Source organism: Pan troglodytes, chromosome 1 (genome assembly GCF_028858775.2).
Source record: "Pan troglodytes isolate AG18354 chromosome 1, NHGRI_mPanTro3-v2.0_pri, whole genome shotgun sequence".
Taxonomy (NCBI): domain Eukaryota; kingdom Metazoa; phylum Chordata; class Mammalia; order Primates; family Hominidae; genus Pan; species Pan troglodytes.
Window position 1 is genome coordinate 50,883,850 of NC_072398.2, and position 17,544 is coordinate 50,901,393.

A 17,544-nucleotide genomic window follows, 5' to 3' on the forward strand; every position below is an offset into this window, starting at 1 on the left:
AAGGAATTAGGGCTCTTTGGAGAGATGATTGGTTCTAGGACTCAGGCTGAGAAAGAACAAGCTGAGTCTGAAACATTTTGTTGTGCCAAAGACAAGGTAGTATTCAAAGAACAATGTGGACATGTCAAAAAGACATAAAAGCCAGCTTGAATGGGTTCCCATCGGCCACATTTGGTACAATTTGAGAGTAACAAATTATAATCCATTGAATAAAGTAAGAACCTATGAGTTAATAACAATATAAATTAATAAATAGTGAAAAGGGGGAACCTACTTCTTACAAAAGAATGCCACCTAATAAAGCAAGAACAATGGGATTTAAAAATCAATATTTGCCAGGCATCAGAGAAATAACTGATTCAGGCAAGAATCATCAATGGATGATTAGTGCAGCAAAGTTTTTACAGTGTCTCATAGTATTTCCCACCCCACCCCCCGCCCCAAAAAAGCACATATTAATTACAAAGGGAAAAAGAGTGATTTCATAGTAGAGAGCCTGGCAGACATCACATTAGCCAAATAATCAAAAGTTAACATCACCAGTAATGGGACATGCAGATATGTGCCTCCAAATACAATGCACTTAGCAGAAAACATCACCTCTGTGATATTCCTGCCAAAAATATAAACCCTGAATTGCTTCAACTTATTTTAATCGACAAATAAAAATTCTATATACTTATTTTATACAATAATGATGTTTTAAAATGTGTGTACAGTGGTGAAGTCTAGGATTTTAATGCACCTGTCACTGGAATAGTATATACTGTACCCAAAAAGTAGTTTTTCATCCCTCACATCCCTCCCACCCTTCCCCATTCTGAGTCTCCAATGTCCATTAACTCACACTGTATGCCTTTGTGTACCCATAGTTTAGCTCCCAATTATAAGTAAGAACATGCAGTATTTGGTTTTTGATTCCTCATTTACTTCATTTAGAATAATGCCCTCCAATTCCATCCAAGTTGTTGCAGAAGACATTATTTCATTCGTTTTACAGCTTAGTAGTATTCTACACACACACATATATATATACACACACAAACATACACACATATATATACACATATTTTAATATATTAATTATATATAAAAATAGAAAATTATAAACATTTTTATGTAAAATATACGTAAATTTAATAGATATATATAAAACATATATACACACACACCAATATTTTCTTTATCCATTCATCAGTTGAGGGGTACTTAGGTTGATTCCATTTCTTTGCAATTATAAATTGTGCTGTAATAAACATACACGTGCAAGCATTTCTTTGATACAGTGACTTCTTTTTCTTTGGGTAGACACCCATCAGTGGAATTACTAGATCAAATAGTGGATTAACTTTGAGTTCTTTGAAATATTTCCATATTGTTTTCCACAGAGGTGGTACTACTTTACATTCCCACCAGCAGTGTGTAAGTGTTCCTTTTTCACCATATCCATGCCAGAATCTATGGCTTTTTGACTTTTTAAATAAGGGCCATTCTGGCTGGGGTAAGGTGGTATCTCATTGTGGTTTTAATTTGTATTTTCCTGATGATAAGTGATGTTGAGCATTTTTTTCATATTTGTTGGCCACTTGTATATCTTCTTTTGAGAAATGTCTATTCATGCTTTTTTTTTTGCCAATCTTTTAATTGGATTTTTTTCTTGCTGATTTATTTGTATATTCCGCATATCAGTCCTTTGTTGGGTTCATAATTTGCAAATATTTTCTCCCATTCTACAGGTTGTCTATTCTGATGATTATTTCTTTTGCTGTGTAGAAGCTTTTTAATTTAATTTGGTCCCATTTATTTATTTTTGGTCTTGTTGCATTTGTTTTTGGAGTCTTTATCATAAATTCTTTGCCTAGATCAATGTCCAGAAGAGTTTTTCTTAGGTTTTCTTCTAGAATTTTTATAGTTTCAGGTCTTGGATTTAAATCTTTAATCCATTTTGAGTTAACTTTTGTAATATAGTGAGAGAAAGGGATCCAGTTTCATTCTTCTACATGTGGCTATCCAATTTTCCCAGCGCCATTTATCAAATAGGGTGTCTATTTCCCAATTTATGTTTTTGTATTCTTTGTCGAAGATCAGTTAGTTTTAAGTGTCTGTCTTTATTTCGAGGTTCTCTATTCTGTTCCATTAGTCTTTGCATCTACTTTTATACCAGTACCATGCAGTTTGGATTACTACAGCCTTGTAGTATGATTTGAAGTCAGGTAATGTAATGCTTCCAGACTTATGCTTTTTGCTTAGGATTGTTTTAGCAATTTGGGCTTTTTGGTTCCATATAAATTTGAGGATTATTTTTCCTAATTCTGTGAAAATGATATTGGTATTTTCATAGGAATTTCATAGGATTGCTTTGGGCAGTATGGTCATTTTCACAATATTGATTCTTTCAATCCCTGAGCATGGGATGTATTTCCATTTGTTTTATTTATTTCAGCAGTGTTTTGCAGTTCTCCTTGTAGAGATCTTTCACCTACTTGGTTAAGTATATTCCTAGGCTTGGGGCTTTTTTTTTTTTTTTTTTTTTTTGTAGCTATTGTAAAAACGGATTGTGTTCTTGATTTGATTATTAACCTGTTCATTGTTGGTGTATAGCAGTGTTACTGATTTCTGTACATTGATTTTGTAACCTGATACTTAATTCATTTACTAGATCTAGGAGTGTTTTGGAGGAGTCTTTAGGGTTTTCTAGGTATAAGATCATATAATCAGCATACAGAGATAGTTTGGCTTCCTCTTTTCCAATTTGGATGTCCTTTATTTCCGTCTCTTGCCTGATAGCTCAGGCTAAGTCTTCAAGTACTATGTTGAATAGAAATGGTGAAAGTAGGCATTCCTATCTTGTTCCAGTTCTTAGGGGGAATGCTTTTAACTCTGTCCCATTCAATATGATGTTGGCTGTGGGTTTGTCATATATGGTTTTTATTATTTTGAGGTATGTTTCTTTATGCCTAGTTTGTTGAGGGTTTTTATCATAAGGAGATGCTGGCTTTTATCAAATGCTTTTTCTGCATCTACTGAGATGATTATATGGTTTTGTTTTCAATTCTGTTCATGTGATCAATCACATTTATTGACTTGCACGTGTTGAACCATCCCTGCAACCCACTTGATCATGGTGAATTTTTATTTCTTTTGATGTGCTGTTGAGTTTGGTTTGCTAACACTCTGTTGAGGATTTTTGCATCTGTGTTTTACAGATACTTGTCCGCAGTTTACTTTTTCAGTTATGTCCTTTCCTGGCTTTGATATCAGGGTGATACTAGCTTCATAAAATGAGTTCAGGAGGATTCCCTCCTTCTCAATATTTAGAAATAGTTTCAGTACACTCGTACTAATTCTTCCTTGAATGTCTGGTAGAATTTGGCTGTGAATCTATGTGGCCCTGGGCTTATTTTTCTTGGCAGTTGTTTTTGGTTTCTTAATGACTGATTCTATCTCACTGCTTGTGATTGGTCTGTTCAGAATTTCTATTTCTTCCTGATTCAATCTAGAAGGGTTGTCTTTTTCTAGGAAATTATCAATTTCCTCTATGTTTTCTAGTTTGTGCATATAAAGGTGTTCATAGTAATGTCAAATGATCTTTTGTATTTCTGTGATATTGATTGTAATTGTCTCCAGTTTCACTTTTAATTGAGCTTATTTGGATCTTCTCTCTTCTTTTCTTGGTTAATCTAGCTAGTGGCCTATCGATTTTGTTTATCTTTTCAAATAACCAGCTTTTTGTTTCACTGATCTTTTGTACTTTTGCTTGTTTGTTTGTTCCAATTTCATTTAGTTCTGCCCTGATCTTCGTTACTTCTTTTCCTCTGCTAGCTTGGGTTTGGTTTGTTCTCGTTTCTCTAAGAAGAAGGTGTGACATTGGGTTGCCAATTTGTGATCTTTCAGACTTTTTGATATAGATATTTAGCACTATAAACTTTCCTCTTAACACTGTCTTTGCTGTATCCTAGAGATTTTGATAACTTGTGCCACTGTTATCATTCATTTTGAAAAATTTTTAAATTTCCATCTTGATCTCATGGTTAACCCAAAAATCATTCAGAAGCAGATTGTTTAATTTCCATGTATTTATACAGTTTTGATGGTTCCCTCTGGAATTGATTTCTAGTTTTATTTTGCTGTGGTCTGAGAATATAATTGATGTGATTTCTATTTTATAAATTTATTGAGACTCATTTTGTGGCCTATCATATGGTCTAACTTGGAGAATGTGTTATACCTTGTGCTGATGAGAAAAATGTATATTCTGCAGTTTTGGGGTAGAATGTTCCGTGAATATCTATTAGGTTTATTTGTTTATGGTGCAGGTTCATTTGTTCTAGAGCACAGTTGAAGTCCAGTGTTTCTTTAATTTCTGCTTCAGTGATCTGTCTAGCACTGTCAGTGGAGTGTTAAAGTCCCAACTACTGTTGTGTTGCTATCTCTTTTCTTTAATCTAGTGGTATTGCTTTATGAATCTGGGTACTCCAGAGTTGGGCACATATATGTTTAGGATTGTTGTATCTTCTTGTTGAATTGATCCCTTCTGTCATCCTATAATGATGTTTTTTTTTATTTTTTTACTGGTACTGCTTTAAAGACAGTTTTATCTGATATAAGAATAACTATTCCTGCTCACTTTTAGTTTCCATTTGCATTAAATATCTTTTTCCACTCCTTTACCTTAAGTCCATAAGAATCCTCATGTGTTAGGTGTGTCTCCTGAAATCAATACTTATTTGGCTTTTGATATTTTATCCATTCTGCCAATCTGTATCTTTTAGTTAAGAGGTGTCCAATCTTTTGGCTTACTTAGGCCACAACAGAAGAAGAAGAATTGTCTTGGGCCACACATAAACTAATGATAGCTGATGAGCAAAATAAAAATAAATAAAATAAAAATGCAAAAATATCTTATAATGTTTTAAGAAAGTTTAAGAATTTGTGATGGGCTGCATTCAAAGATATCCTAGGCAACATGTAGTGCATGGGATGTGGATTGGACAAGCTTGTTTTATGTGGAGCATTTAAACCATTTACATTCAATATAAATATTGAGATGTGAGGTACTGTTCCAGTCATCATGTTGTTACCTAGTGACTTTGTTCTCTTCATTTTGTTATTGTTTTATAAACCTTGTGAACTTTATGCTTTCAGGGGTTTCCATTCTCATGCATATCAACCTTTTGTTTCAAGATTTAGAATTCCTTTTAGAATTTCTTGTATGGCTGGTCTAGTATTGACAAATTCCTTCAGCATTTGTGTGTCTGAGAAAGACTTTCTCCTTCATTTATAAAAACTAGTTTTGCTCAATACAAAATTCTTGGCTGTCAGTTATTCTTTTTAAGGAGACTAAAGATAGGAACCCAATCCCTTCTGGCCTATAAGGTTTCTGCTGAGAACTCTGCTGTTCATCTAATACGGTTTCCATTGTAGGTTACCTGATGCTTTTGTCTTACCATTATTAGAATTCTTTTTTTCACATTGACTTTAGGTAGCCTAATGACTATATGCCTTGATGATATTCTTCTTGTAATAAGTCTCCCAGGAGTTCTTTGGGCTTCTTGTATTTAGATTTCTAAATATCTAATAAAGCCGGAGAAGTTTTCCTCAATTATTCCCTCAAACAGGTTTTCCAAACTTTGTTTTTTCTTCTCCTTCAGAAATAACTATAATTCTTAGGTTTGGCCATTTTATATAATCCCATACTTCTTGGAGACTTTGTTCATTCCTTTTGATTCTTTGTCCTTTATTTTTGTCTGACTGGGTTAATTTGAAAGCCTTGCTTCAAGCTCTGAAATTCTTTCCTCTACTTGATCTAGTCTATTGTTAAAACTTTCCATTGCATTTTGTAGTTCCCTAAATGTGTCTTTCTTTTCCAGAAGTTCTGATTGATTTTTCATTAAAATATCCATCTCTTTAGAACATTTTTCATCCATATCCAGAATAGTTTTTAAAACTTATGTTGGTTTGCATCTCTCTCTTGTATCTCCTTGAGTAACTTAATAATCAACCTTTTGAATTCTTTGCCTGGTATTTCGAAGATCTCATCTTGATTTGGATCCACTGCTGGAAAGTTACTGTGATCTTTTAGGGGTGTTATAGAACCCTATTTTTTCATATTGCCAGAATTATTTTTCAGGTTCCTTCTCATCTGGGTAAACTATTTTTACTAATTATTTTTGTATTTATTTTTTATTCAACTGGGTTTTATTTCCCCCTTGAGGATGTGACTTTATTGTCATCTAGCTTCAGCTCTGGGGGCTTTCAGTGGCAAAGACTGTGTGAATTCCTTGGTTACAGAGAATCTTTGTGCAAGATGCTGGCTTTCTCAGATGGTGGTTGTAGTAGCAATGTGCCGGGTATATGAGCAGATTCACTGACTCCTGTGGGGCCGGAATAGCAGAGGTCTCATGAAGCCTATTTCAGTCCCCAGTGATGTGCACTTTTTAAATTTTTTTCTCCAATATTTTATACACTGGGTTGAACAGTTCAGGCTTCAGGCTAGTAGGACATGCCCATGGGTAAAACTGCCTGTAGCTAAAGCCAGTGATAAATGCAATATCCCAATGGTGGGCAGAGGTCCCACCCTTGACAGAGGTGGCTCGGGAAGTGCTCAGTGAAATCCACTGACATCTTTCAAGGGGAAAGAAGGAAGGCACCACAGCCGTCCTTCCAGGCCAGCAGGAAAGCGACCCACCTCCCAGTAACACTCCTAACCCAGTGTTCTGGCTATTGAGATCAGACAGGCACCTCTTTTCATCTGCAGGAATGCTGATGTTCCATGTAGAGAGGGGTTGTGACTCTATCTCTCATACAAGCCTGAACGAGGACAGTGCTCCTCCTCTGAGGATAGAGTAACCCTGAAGTGTTCCAGGAAGGCTGTCCACAGATGCACCTACGCTGAGCTCCTGTGGGAGAAGCCCTAGCTGTTTCTGCAGTGGTAGGCAAAGGGGAGAACAAGCCCCCTTCTCCAAGACCCTTCACAAGCACAAGGGCTTCCTGACTGTTGGGGTAGAGCTGCAGACTTTCCCCACTGAGCCCAGCACTGCATCTGTGCCTCTGCTGAAACTTTCCACTAGTGTAAAGTTCAGAGGCTCAAGGCCTGCAATCTGGTTTCTTTTGTCCCACACGGTGCTCCCTTAATGTGGTACACTCCCCCTTCCCTGAAGATTAACAGTTCCTAAAGGCCAGACTACTGTGAATCCTTCTGTGACTCTCGGTCAAGTGATGCTGTCCCACTCCAGATTGGTGCTGTGGAATGTCTGCAAGGAATCCAGAGGTGTGACCTGTGCTCTAGTCTCCCAGCAGTGGGTACCACACCAGCTCTGATGGGGGTGGGCGGGAAGATGTAGATACTGAGATTTCCTTGGTTAGAAAGAGCCTTAGTGTGTTGGCTTTGTCAAATACCAGCTGTAACAGTAAGGTATTGGGCAAGTGGAGAGACTCAAGATCTCCTGGTTAGCCAGAATGACTCAGGCAATGATGATAGCTGAGGTCATGCAAATGTTTTCTTCTTCCTAAGTGCTGTGTTTTTTGTGCCTGCAGATGTTGAAATGGACTGTGCTGGTTGGCCTCCAGCCGGGAGGTGGCACTTGCAAAAGAGGATCAGCCGTAGTGGTAACAGCAGATTTTCTGCTTGCCTTATGTTGGGGTGGTACTCTGGTATTTCAGGCAATGGGCTGGGCCATGGAGCTCCCAAATGTCCCTGTCCATTGTGTTACCCTACAAGGGCAGATAGAGGAGCAAAACCAGGTGTGGGCTGGGTCAGGCAAGTCCATGCTCTGGCTCCCCACGTGCAGGCACAAGCAGTGGCCCCAGTGGGGATCAGAGGGCAGTTCCCTGGCTGCTGGCGGGGTAATGTTTAAGGCAGGAGTGCAGCTGCCTCTACTGCACAAAAGAATCCCCATTGGGAGTGGGGATTAGCAGGCGGCAGTAAGTCCCACTCTGCTCCCAGGTACGTGGCAAGGCAGGTCTCACACCCGCAGTGTTTTGCTAACAGCGGCTAGCTGAATTCCAGGCAGCCTGTGCTCAGAACACAAAACTGCCCCCAGGCCATATGCCCTTTGGCTTTCAGGCGATGACTCTCCTGGTCCAACACCTGTGACACAGGGGCATCCAGCTCCTGCACCTGTGGCTACAGCACACCTTTTGTTTGCTCATCGGTTACAGCCAATGAGGTTCATCCCTACACAAATCTCAGTTGGGAGCTTCTCTCAACCTGTGACCGGAGCCTGAGTTAGCTGGCTGACTTCCGTGAGGTCCCCTGTGAGACAGGATCAGGAATGGCTTCGCTCCCATCCCACTGGAGTCTGGGAATGCACGCAAGACACATCTGAATGCCTTTCCTTCTCATAGACTTCCCATTGCTCAGTTCATCAGCTCCAGGACTGGGTAGGGTTAAGGCCTTCCCCTATGGCCTGGATTGTCCCAGTCCCCTGCGGGAGTGTGTATCACAGTCTGAAGACAGTTTTCCATTCAGTTCATGGTGCTACTGTCCACTGCGTCTTTCAAAAGATCTGTGGTTTCTTTCAGTTTTTCTGTTAAGTTCCGGTGTTGCTTCTTGGAAAAAAGTTCACAGCATGAACCTTTACACACAGTTTTGTCTTTCGAAGTGGAAAAGGCATGCTAACGATGCCTCCAGTCCGCCATCTTGCCAAAAAAAAACCTGCATTTTTTTTCCATTAGAACTATATTATTAACACCAGAAAATAGAACATTTTTCAAATTCTTCAATCACTGTTCTAATTCAATAACCTATTATTTTTTATGCTTTCTTCAATCTTATGCTAAAATTGTCTCCTAAAAATATTATTTATGCTACTTTGGATACTATAAATCCCTATAAATATTAAAACACCTCAAAATAATGAAAAGTAAGCACATGTGTACACACACATCACAAATCAGAATGACCCATTAGGAATGGCCTGAGATCTCACAAAGATTTAAAACTATGTAATCTGTGAGTGTAATCAATGGAAAAGAGAATTGTGTATAGGGTTTTCATATTTCATTCTTTTGTAACAATGATAACTGTAGTATTCTTCATCTGATACATAATTTCCTATAATAATAAGGTTCTGGAATCTGTTTCCTGCCACTCATTGCTAAAAGCTTTTTTAAAGTATTCTCAACAAAGAAATAAGTTAAAAATGATAATCCAAATATAAAATAATAAAACCACAGAACTGGAAAAGAATTAGAAGACCTAATCCTACTTTAATGTTAACCCCATAGTTCTCTTCATAAAGCAGAGTAATTTTGTCTTAACTTTATTAACAACCTAATAGACACAAAGAAATACATATTGGAAATAACCATAAAGCATGTTGAATATCACGAATAAAGAAATACAAATTGAAGGGACAATGACATATAATACAGTTGATAGCCTATCAAAATAATAAATATTATACAAAGTATATATAATGCTTACATAGGTATATAACCTTTCTAGAAAAAATGATAATATCAAGATTTTTTCATATACTTTTACTCAGTACTCTTACTCCCAAAATTCTCTTCTAAAAAAATTAATCAGTGACTAAATTTGGGATTACATATAAGAAGGTACATATTAAAAAAGCATTTATCGTTTTTAAAAACTGGAAACAAAGTATAAGTCTAACAATATGAGAATGGCCAAATAAATTACAGCAAATACATAAAATAGAACACTAGATTGAAAATATTTATTAAAATTTTTAGGACAGGTTCAGTGACTTACTCCTGCAATCTCAGCACTTCAGGAGCCCAAGGGAGGAAAACTTGGGGGGCCAGGAGTTCAAGACCTGCCTAAGCAACATAGCAAGACCCCATCACACACACAAAACAGCTGGGCATGGTGGCATGTGCCTATAATCCTAGCTACTCAGGAGGTGAGGCAGGAGGATCACTTGAGCCCAGGAGTTTAAAGTTACGGTAAGCTATGATAACACCACTGCACTCCAGCCTAAGTGACAAAGTAGGACCCTGTCCCTAAAAAAATAAAAATAGGCCAGACGCAGTGTTCACACCTGTAATCCTAGCACCTTGGGAGGCCCAGGCAGGCGGACTGCCTAAGCTCAGAAGTTTAAGACCAGCCTGGGCAACATGGTGAAACCCCGTCTCTACTAAAGTACAAAAAATAGCCAGGAAGTCCCAGCTATTAGGGAGGCTGATGCATGAGAACTGCTTGAACCCAGGAGGCAGAAGTTGCAGTAAGTCGAGATCACACCCCTGCACTCCAACCTGGGTGACAGAGAGAGACTCCATCTCCAGATAAATAAATAAAAATATAAATAAATATTAGACCCAGCATGGTAGCTCATACCTGTAATCCCAGGCACTTTGGAAGGCCAAGGCAGGAGGATCGCTTGAGCCTAGGAATTCAGGACCAGCCTGGGCAACATGGTGAAACCCCGTCTCTACTAAAGTACAAAAAATAGCCAGGAAGTCCCAGCTATTAGGGAGGCTGATGCATGAGAATTGCTTGAACCCAGGAGGCAGAAGTTGCAGTAAGTCGAGATCACGCCCCTGCACTCCAACCTGGGTGACAGAGAGAGACTCCATCTCCAGATAAATAAATAAAAATATAAATAAATATTAGACCCAGCATGGTAGCTCATACCTGTAATCCCAGACACTTTGGAAGGCCAAGGCAGGAGGATCGCTTGAGCCTAGGAATTCAGGACCAGCCTGGGCAACATAGCGAGACTCCATCTTTGCTATTAAAAAAAAGAGAGAGAGAGAGAAAGTAAAAGAAAGAAAAATTAAATGTTTTAGTGATATTTTAAAATGTATGAAATATAATGTGAAATGAAAAACTAAGACTCAAAAACAAATTTCCATGTTATACGTACTCAAAGGATATTATTCTTATCATTATCAAAATTACATTTAGTTAATTGCATAGTTATTTGTTGAAGCTATCTACCTTGCCAAAATATAAGCCAAATAAGGTTAGGAAATCCTTTTATGTATCACTTTATCCCTACAGTGCTTGGAACAGGGATAAACATATAGTAAATAAATATTTGCTGAATTATTCTAATAAGAATTTGTAATCTATTAAATAAAAAACATCACTTTGCATAATAAAATGTACAAATTGTCTTAACACTGTTTTTAAGAAAAGCACATTTGCATGTGTGTATGGGTATGAAAAAGAGTATAGGCAGTCTTTGCTTTCATAGTGGCAAAATAGTTCAGACAAGCGCTCCTTCTGAGGAGAGTTTTACCAAAAAAAAAAAAAGTATACATATATACACATACATATGTGTATATTACATATGTGTGTATACATATATGTGTGCATATATACATATGTGCGTGTGTATGTGTATATATATATATACACACATATATGCTTTAATGCATCAGAGAGCTAATGAAATAGAGACATATTAGCGGTCCAGAGTATCTGAGGGCTGAAGGAAGCCAAGAAAAGCGAACCCAACATCTAAGCATGTTTTTTCCACTGACTGTTATGCAAACTGTGGAAATGCAGTTGAGATGCTAAGAGGCTATATGGCGTTTCTTACAGTCTCTTGGAAACACAGAAACAGAAATTGTAGTCTAGAGTTCAAAAAGGGACTACAATGAACATCCCCATGATTTGGCTAAGGACTTCAAAAGCCTTAAACATCATAAACAAGCCTTCTCACGGCATCAAATTATCTCAAATACTAAAATTATCTTAATTGACAAAAGCTGAATATATTTATCATACAAACATATTCTGAAATATGCACACATTGTACAATAGCTCAATCAAGCTAATTAATAAATGCATTACCAACCTGGGCGACATAGGGAGACACGGTCTCTACAAAAAATAAAAATAATAAACTGGGCGTGGTGGCAGGTGCCTGTGGTCCCAGCTCCTCAGGAGGCTGAGGTGGGAGTACTGCATGAGCTTGGGAGGTCAAGGTTGCAGCACCAGTCGTACCACTGCATTTCAGATTGGGTGACAGGGCAAGACCCTGTCCCAAAATAAACAAACAAAACACATTATACTTCATACATTTATTCAAACCCTAAAATTAAAGTGATTTCTGATAGCTACTGCCCCCAGCTACCTAGACAAAAAGTAAAAATTATCTGAAGGAAGATAACATCTTATGCTCCAGATTATTTGTACAAACAATTTTGCACATACTATATCCAATACATCGTGAAAAATAGCCAGGCACTCAAGCAAGTAAGACTACATGAACACAAAATAGCAAAGAGAATAGGCAGAATCAAAATGACCTCAGATAGAAGGCTAAAGATATAGGAAGAAATGTTAAATGAAGAGCATGGCAACAGGGCAAATTTAATTAAACATCTACATGAAACCACAGATAAAAGTGATTGCCATGTTAGAAATGTATCTAAAATTGAAATACATGACAACCAACACATAAATAGAGAGATAAATGAAGTTAAAGTGTTCTAAGGGTTCTATTAGGATGTCTGGGAAAAGAAAAACTATATTAACATTATCTTTATTTCATTTTTATTTTTCAGTCTATGTCCCTTTTTAACATTTATTTTTAGAACTTTTTAAATTAAGGTATAACTTATATACAATTAAATTGCCATTTTAATGTACAGTTTCTAGAAGTTTGACAAACTCAGTAATGAAATCAACCACTAGAATCAAAATATACAACAGTTCCATCAGCCCATACAAGTTCCCTGTGTCCTTTCAGTGTCAAACCCTCCTCCAATCCTTGACAAATACTAATCTGTATTCTGTCCCTATAGTTTTATCTTTTCTAGGATATCATATAAATGAAGCCTTTTGAATGTGACTTCTTTCACTTAGCATGGTGCATTTCAGATTCATCAAGGTTACACAGTTTGTTCATTTTTATGGCTGAGTACTACTCCATTGAATGGACGTATCTCAATATTCATTCTCCAACTGAGGGGGGTCTGCATTGTTTCCAGTTCAGGATAATTATGAATAAAGCCATTATAAATATTTGCGTACCAGTCCGTACATAAGTTTTCAATACACTCTACACTCTGGTAAATACCTAGGAATCAAATTTCTGGGTAGTATTACATTTAATAAGTTAAGGATAAATGTAAAATAGCAGGTCTTTATTTGGCATAACAAGAAATAAAACATAGAGAATGAAAGTATTTCAGACTGGCCTGAGTTATCACATACCTTCTTTGTGGTCTCGGCGATGTTCCTGTCACTCATTATTTTATTGCTTACTACTCTAATAAGATTATCAAAAATACTGGATATCATATTTGCCTACTGAATTTGTATTTTCGTCAATTCATCAAGTGATAAAGAAGAAACAAGTAATAGGATTTTAATAAAAATTGTGACAAATTGAGAAATGTAATGAACCTTTCAATTCTTTGGAAAAGCAGACATTACCTTCCCCTGACTATTCACTGAATTAGAATGGACTTAAAATGAAATCTTAAATTGTATGCTGAAAGCATATAAATGCCATATTTTCATCAGAAAATTAAGCCCACTATGAGGACAGTTGTTTATGAATTCCTACTCTTATTTCTATAAAATGCCTATGGTTATTAACTAATCAATAGGAATGGAATACTGAAAAATGCATAACATATAACCATAGAAATATTAAAACTGTTAGACATAAGCTTTTGGATATAGGATAATTTATGTAAAAAAATTTTTCAAGGCACTGAAATGAGAAAAAGTTCACAGCACTTGTCTGTTTTTTTAAATCTTTTTGGAGCTGTTGCCGTATTTCAGACATATTCTCTAAAATATCTGATCATTTCCCAATAGGGCAATACACTGACAAAGAAAGATTCTACTTTAGAATGCAGGCATGTGTCACTAAAATATCATTTTAAAGTTGTTTTACACTGCAGCATCACTAAAAAGTAATAAAGGTTGAGATAATCAGGATTAATATTTTTTATTTTGGTTCTTGCTGACACCTGCTGGTTCAATTTTATCTTCTTCCTTACTACATATTGATACGTTAACAGTTCTAAATACAAAGGCTTCTAGCACATAAAACAGAATCTTTAATCAAGGGACCACTGACCCAAAAACGAAATGAGCACATATCAGCCAATCACTTCCCATATTCACTGATTTTTATTGAAATCAGTGTTGTGGTTATTACTGTAACTCACTCCCTAATGAATGTACTTAATTCAAAGTCTCTGTTACCTAATATTTTGATTCTGCCTTATGACTTAATTCTGACATTTAATTCTGAAATTAAAGTTACAGTTTTTTTTTAACTTAAACTGCAAAAACCAGTAGGCCATATTAATAGAACTCAAAAACACAAAAACGTGATGTCTTCAAAAATATTACACAAGGTACTACTTTTGTTTGTTTAAGCAAACCCCAAATCCCATACTGATGAAATTAAGACAATAAATAATATATCATCCTTACTAAATCCTTAAAATTTTGCTTTCTTCTTTCCCTCCTCTTTCCCCCTAAACCCACTGTAACACAATGGAAGAGAAGTGGTACTTTCCTCTTTCTAAAAACTTGTTTCATATTCCTAACATTAAAAAAAATTTTTTAACTGACTTTAAAGGGAAAAAAAGCTACAGTAAGCTGCCTTTTTACTTATCTTTTTTATTCGCTCTTACTCTGTAGCTTTGTGAACCTAATAAGAAATAGACTCCACATACCATTATTAAATAGGCAAAAGGATTAACTCAAATCTGAGACTGTACCTTAGGATGTGTATGAGAAAGCAAAAAAAAAAAAAAATGTGTGCAGTGTATGTCATGAGTAAATACTTTTCATTTATTAATTACACATTAAATCTGTTTCTCCCAGAGCAAATACAGTTATATAAACCTAATTATTTTGGGCCAAGTAATCCTGAGTGCATACTATGAACAAGTAGTTCACACCCCTGCTTGGCTATCAGAATCACCCATGGAGCTTTTTTTGTTTTAAATATAACTGCTTGGGCCACTCAACACCTCCACCCCTGATTATGATTAGATAAGTCTGAAGTAGGACCTACATTTCTGTATTTCGAAATAAATAAAACGGTACAGAGATGATTATCATGCACAGTTAGGTTTGAGACTGGCACAGTATTTTCATTTAATAGGAGTGGAGGTTCACTCTATTTTCAGTTTAGTTCTTTGCATCCAGATGTATCATTGAAAGTGATGCGCACTTGGCAATGCCTGCCAAAACTGCCGCTGTTTTTGGCCCCACTAATAAAGCTGTTTTAGACTCAGGCAAAGAACATGAAAGAAGCAGCTCATGCTCAGTGCCTTTCTGAGTATAAATTGGATCCAAACAAAAATAAGCAATGGGGTTTTTATTCACAGACACTGAATGATTACTTAGTGGAAGTAGGAGAATAAGGAAGGGGGGACGGGGAGCAGCAACAGTAGCAGGGGCCTGGACTATTCCTGGGGCATTTTAGTTGTTGTTAATATTGTTGTTATTATATGTTACATTTTAAAAGAAGAAGGAAAATTGGGAGGGAGCACAAACATCCCTCCCAGGCACACGCGGATGTCTCTTGAGTATCTCCCCATTCCTTTTTTTTTAAAAAACAGATCTCAAGTCACACATTAGTTACAAATCTATATGAAATGTGTTTTATTCCTCAAATTGCAATGTTTGGAATAGTTATTTCAGCCAATATCTGTAAATGAAATACCTGAGTTTCTTTTTTTTTTTTTTTTTTTTTTTTGAGACGGAGTCTGGCTGTCGCCCAGGCTGGAGTGCAGTTGCGCGATCTCTGGCTCACTGCAGGTTCCGCCCCCTGGGTTCACGTCATTCTCCTGCCTCAGCCTCCCGAGTAACTGGGACTACAGGCGCCCACCACCTTGCCCGGCTAATTTTTTGTATTTTTAGTAGAGACAGGGTTTCACCGTGTTAGCCAGGATGGTCTCCATCTCCCGACCTCGTGATCCGCCTGCCTCGGCCTCCCAAAGTGCTGGGATTACAGGCGTGAGCCACCGCGCCGGGCCCTGAGTTTCATTTTTAAAATAACAAATACAGATCTAACCCATTAAACTTTAAAAACAAAAAGAAATCAAGCATCTCAATATATGCCATTTTAGGTACTGTAACAACATTACAGCACAGCAAAAAATAAGTGTTATGACTTGCTCTCATATTTATTTTTTATTTTTGTATTATTCTTTTGTATCAGACTCTTACTCTGTCGCACGGACTGGAGTGCAGTGGTGCAATCACGGCTCACTGCAGCCTCTAACTCCTGGGCTCCAGAGATCCTCCCGCTCCAGCCTCCCGGGTAGCTGGGCTCACAGGCACATGCCAACATGCCCAGCTAATTTTTAAGAAATTTTTTTGTAGAGACAGGATCTCGCTATGCTGCCCAGGCCAGTCTCAAATCCTGGCCTCAAGTCATCCTTCCACATCAGGCTCCCAAAGTGCTGGGATATGGGCATGAGCCCCTGCAACTGGCCGCTCTCATCTCTAAAGTTTTCCATTGTATCCTCAAAATACAAAGACTACTACTTTCCCAAAAAGGATCTATGAAAAAATATTTTACAAAAGAAAACAGGAAGGAAGGAAGGAAACCAAAAAAAAAAAAAAAATGAATTCAACCTCTGTCACTTTCTAGGCCACAGGTCAAACCAATGGGTCTTTTTCTGAGCTCTCTTTATTAGCAGCCCCTGCTTTAGATGTGGGGGGTGAGGTTCATTCTTTTGTTAGTTTTATTATTTCTGTCATGACTGCTCCTGTTTTTACTGACTAGAAAGTGTTTTCAAACACATGATGTTACTTCTCACAGTCCTCACTGGATGAAAAGGGGCTTTATTCTCCAAAATTCAGTAAGATTGTCTGAGTCACAACAGAATCAGCTTCCCTTCTCTGGAATAGATACCAATGTCCCCACAGACAGAAATCTCTACTTCTCCTAGACATTAAAGTAACAGAGTTCTTGTGTGTTTGTCTTAATGTATTGCTTCTCAAACTTTTCCATGAGCAATGAAGATAAAGTCTATTCCTGTACCTGGGGGTGCAACCAGAAGCAAGTCCATGTAAGTAAGAAATTCATTCAAAATCTACTTTTTCTTTTAAAGATGAGTTGTTTTTATGTTCCTCTTCATTATACAAAAGATTTTTCTTTAAAAAAATCTTCAGTGGAACTGATGCTCCAGGAAGATAATTTCAAGCACCAGGCTTGAGAAATGCAGCCCTAAGCCAATATTAACTGTAACTAATGTGACACTCCATCTAAAGGCTTGTGACATATCATCTATTTCACCCCCTTCAATTTTATATAAATACATCCCAATCACAAAGATTAACAGACTTTAGAAATTACTGGCAGCGGGGAAGGATGGTTATAAATGCCATGTGAGAACTCATGAAAACGTCATAGTATTTTATTTTACTCCAAAAGCATTTGTAATTCAAATATGTCAATTCTAGCCTGAAAAAAAAGAAGTGGTAGAAAGGTGTTTTCCCAATGTATTATTGTTTCCATTTTTTTCTCCAGCCTTCCCATCCCTGACCCTAGAGTCATTTGGGATAAGGGAGAGTTATATGGTTTGGCTGTGTCCCCACCCAAATCTCATCCTGAATTATAGCTCCCATAATTCCCATGTGGC

At 37.1% G+C, this 17,544-nt stretch overlaps 1 protein-coding gene across 3 annotated transcripts in view; it reads right to left on the minus strand.

Annotated features, from left to right (window-relative positions):
* Positions 1-17,544, minus strand: part of NEK7 (NIMA related kinase 7) — a 165,214-nt gene that overhangs the window by 101,885 nt on the left and 45,785 nt on the right. The window contains exon 1 of one of the 3 annotated variants that reach the window (XM_063794003.1): positions 10,601-10,697. The exons of the other annotated variants lie outside the window; for them this stretch is intronic. The gene's annotated coding sequence lies outside the window, so the exon portion shown is untranslated. Of the gene's footprint in view, positions 1-10,600; positions 10,698-17,544 lie in introns of those variants that run through there. 3 annotated transcript variants of the gene reach the window in all.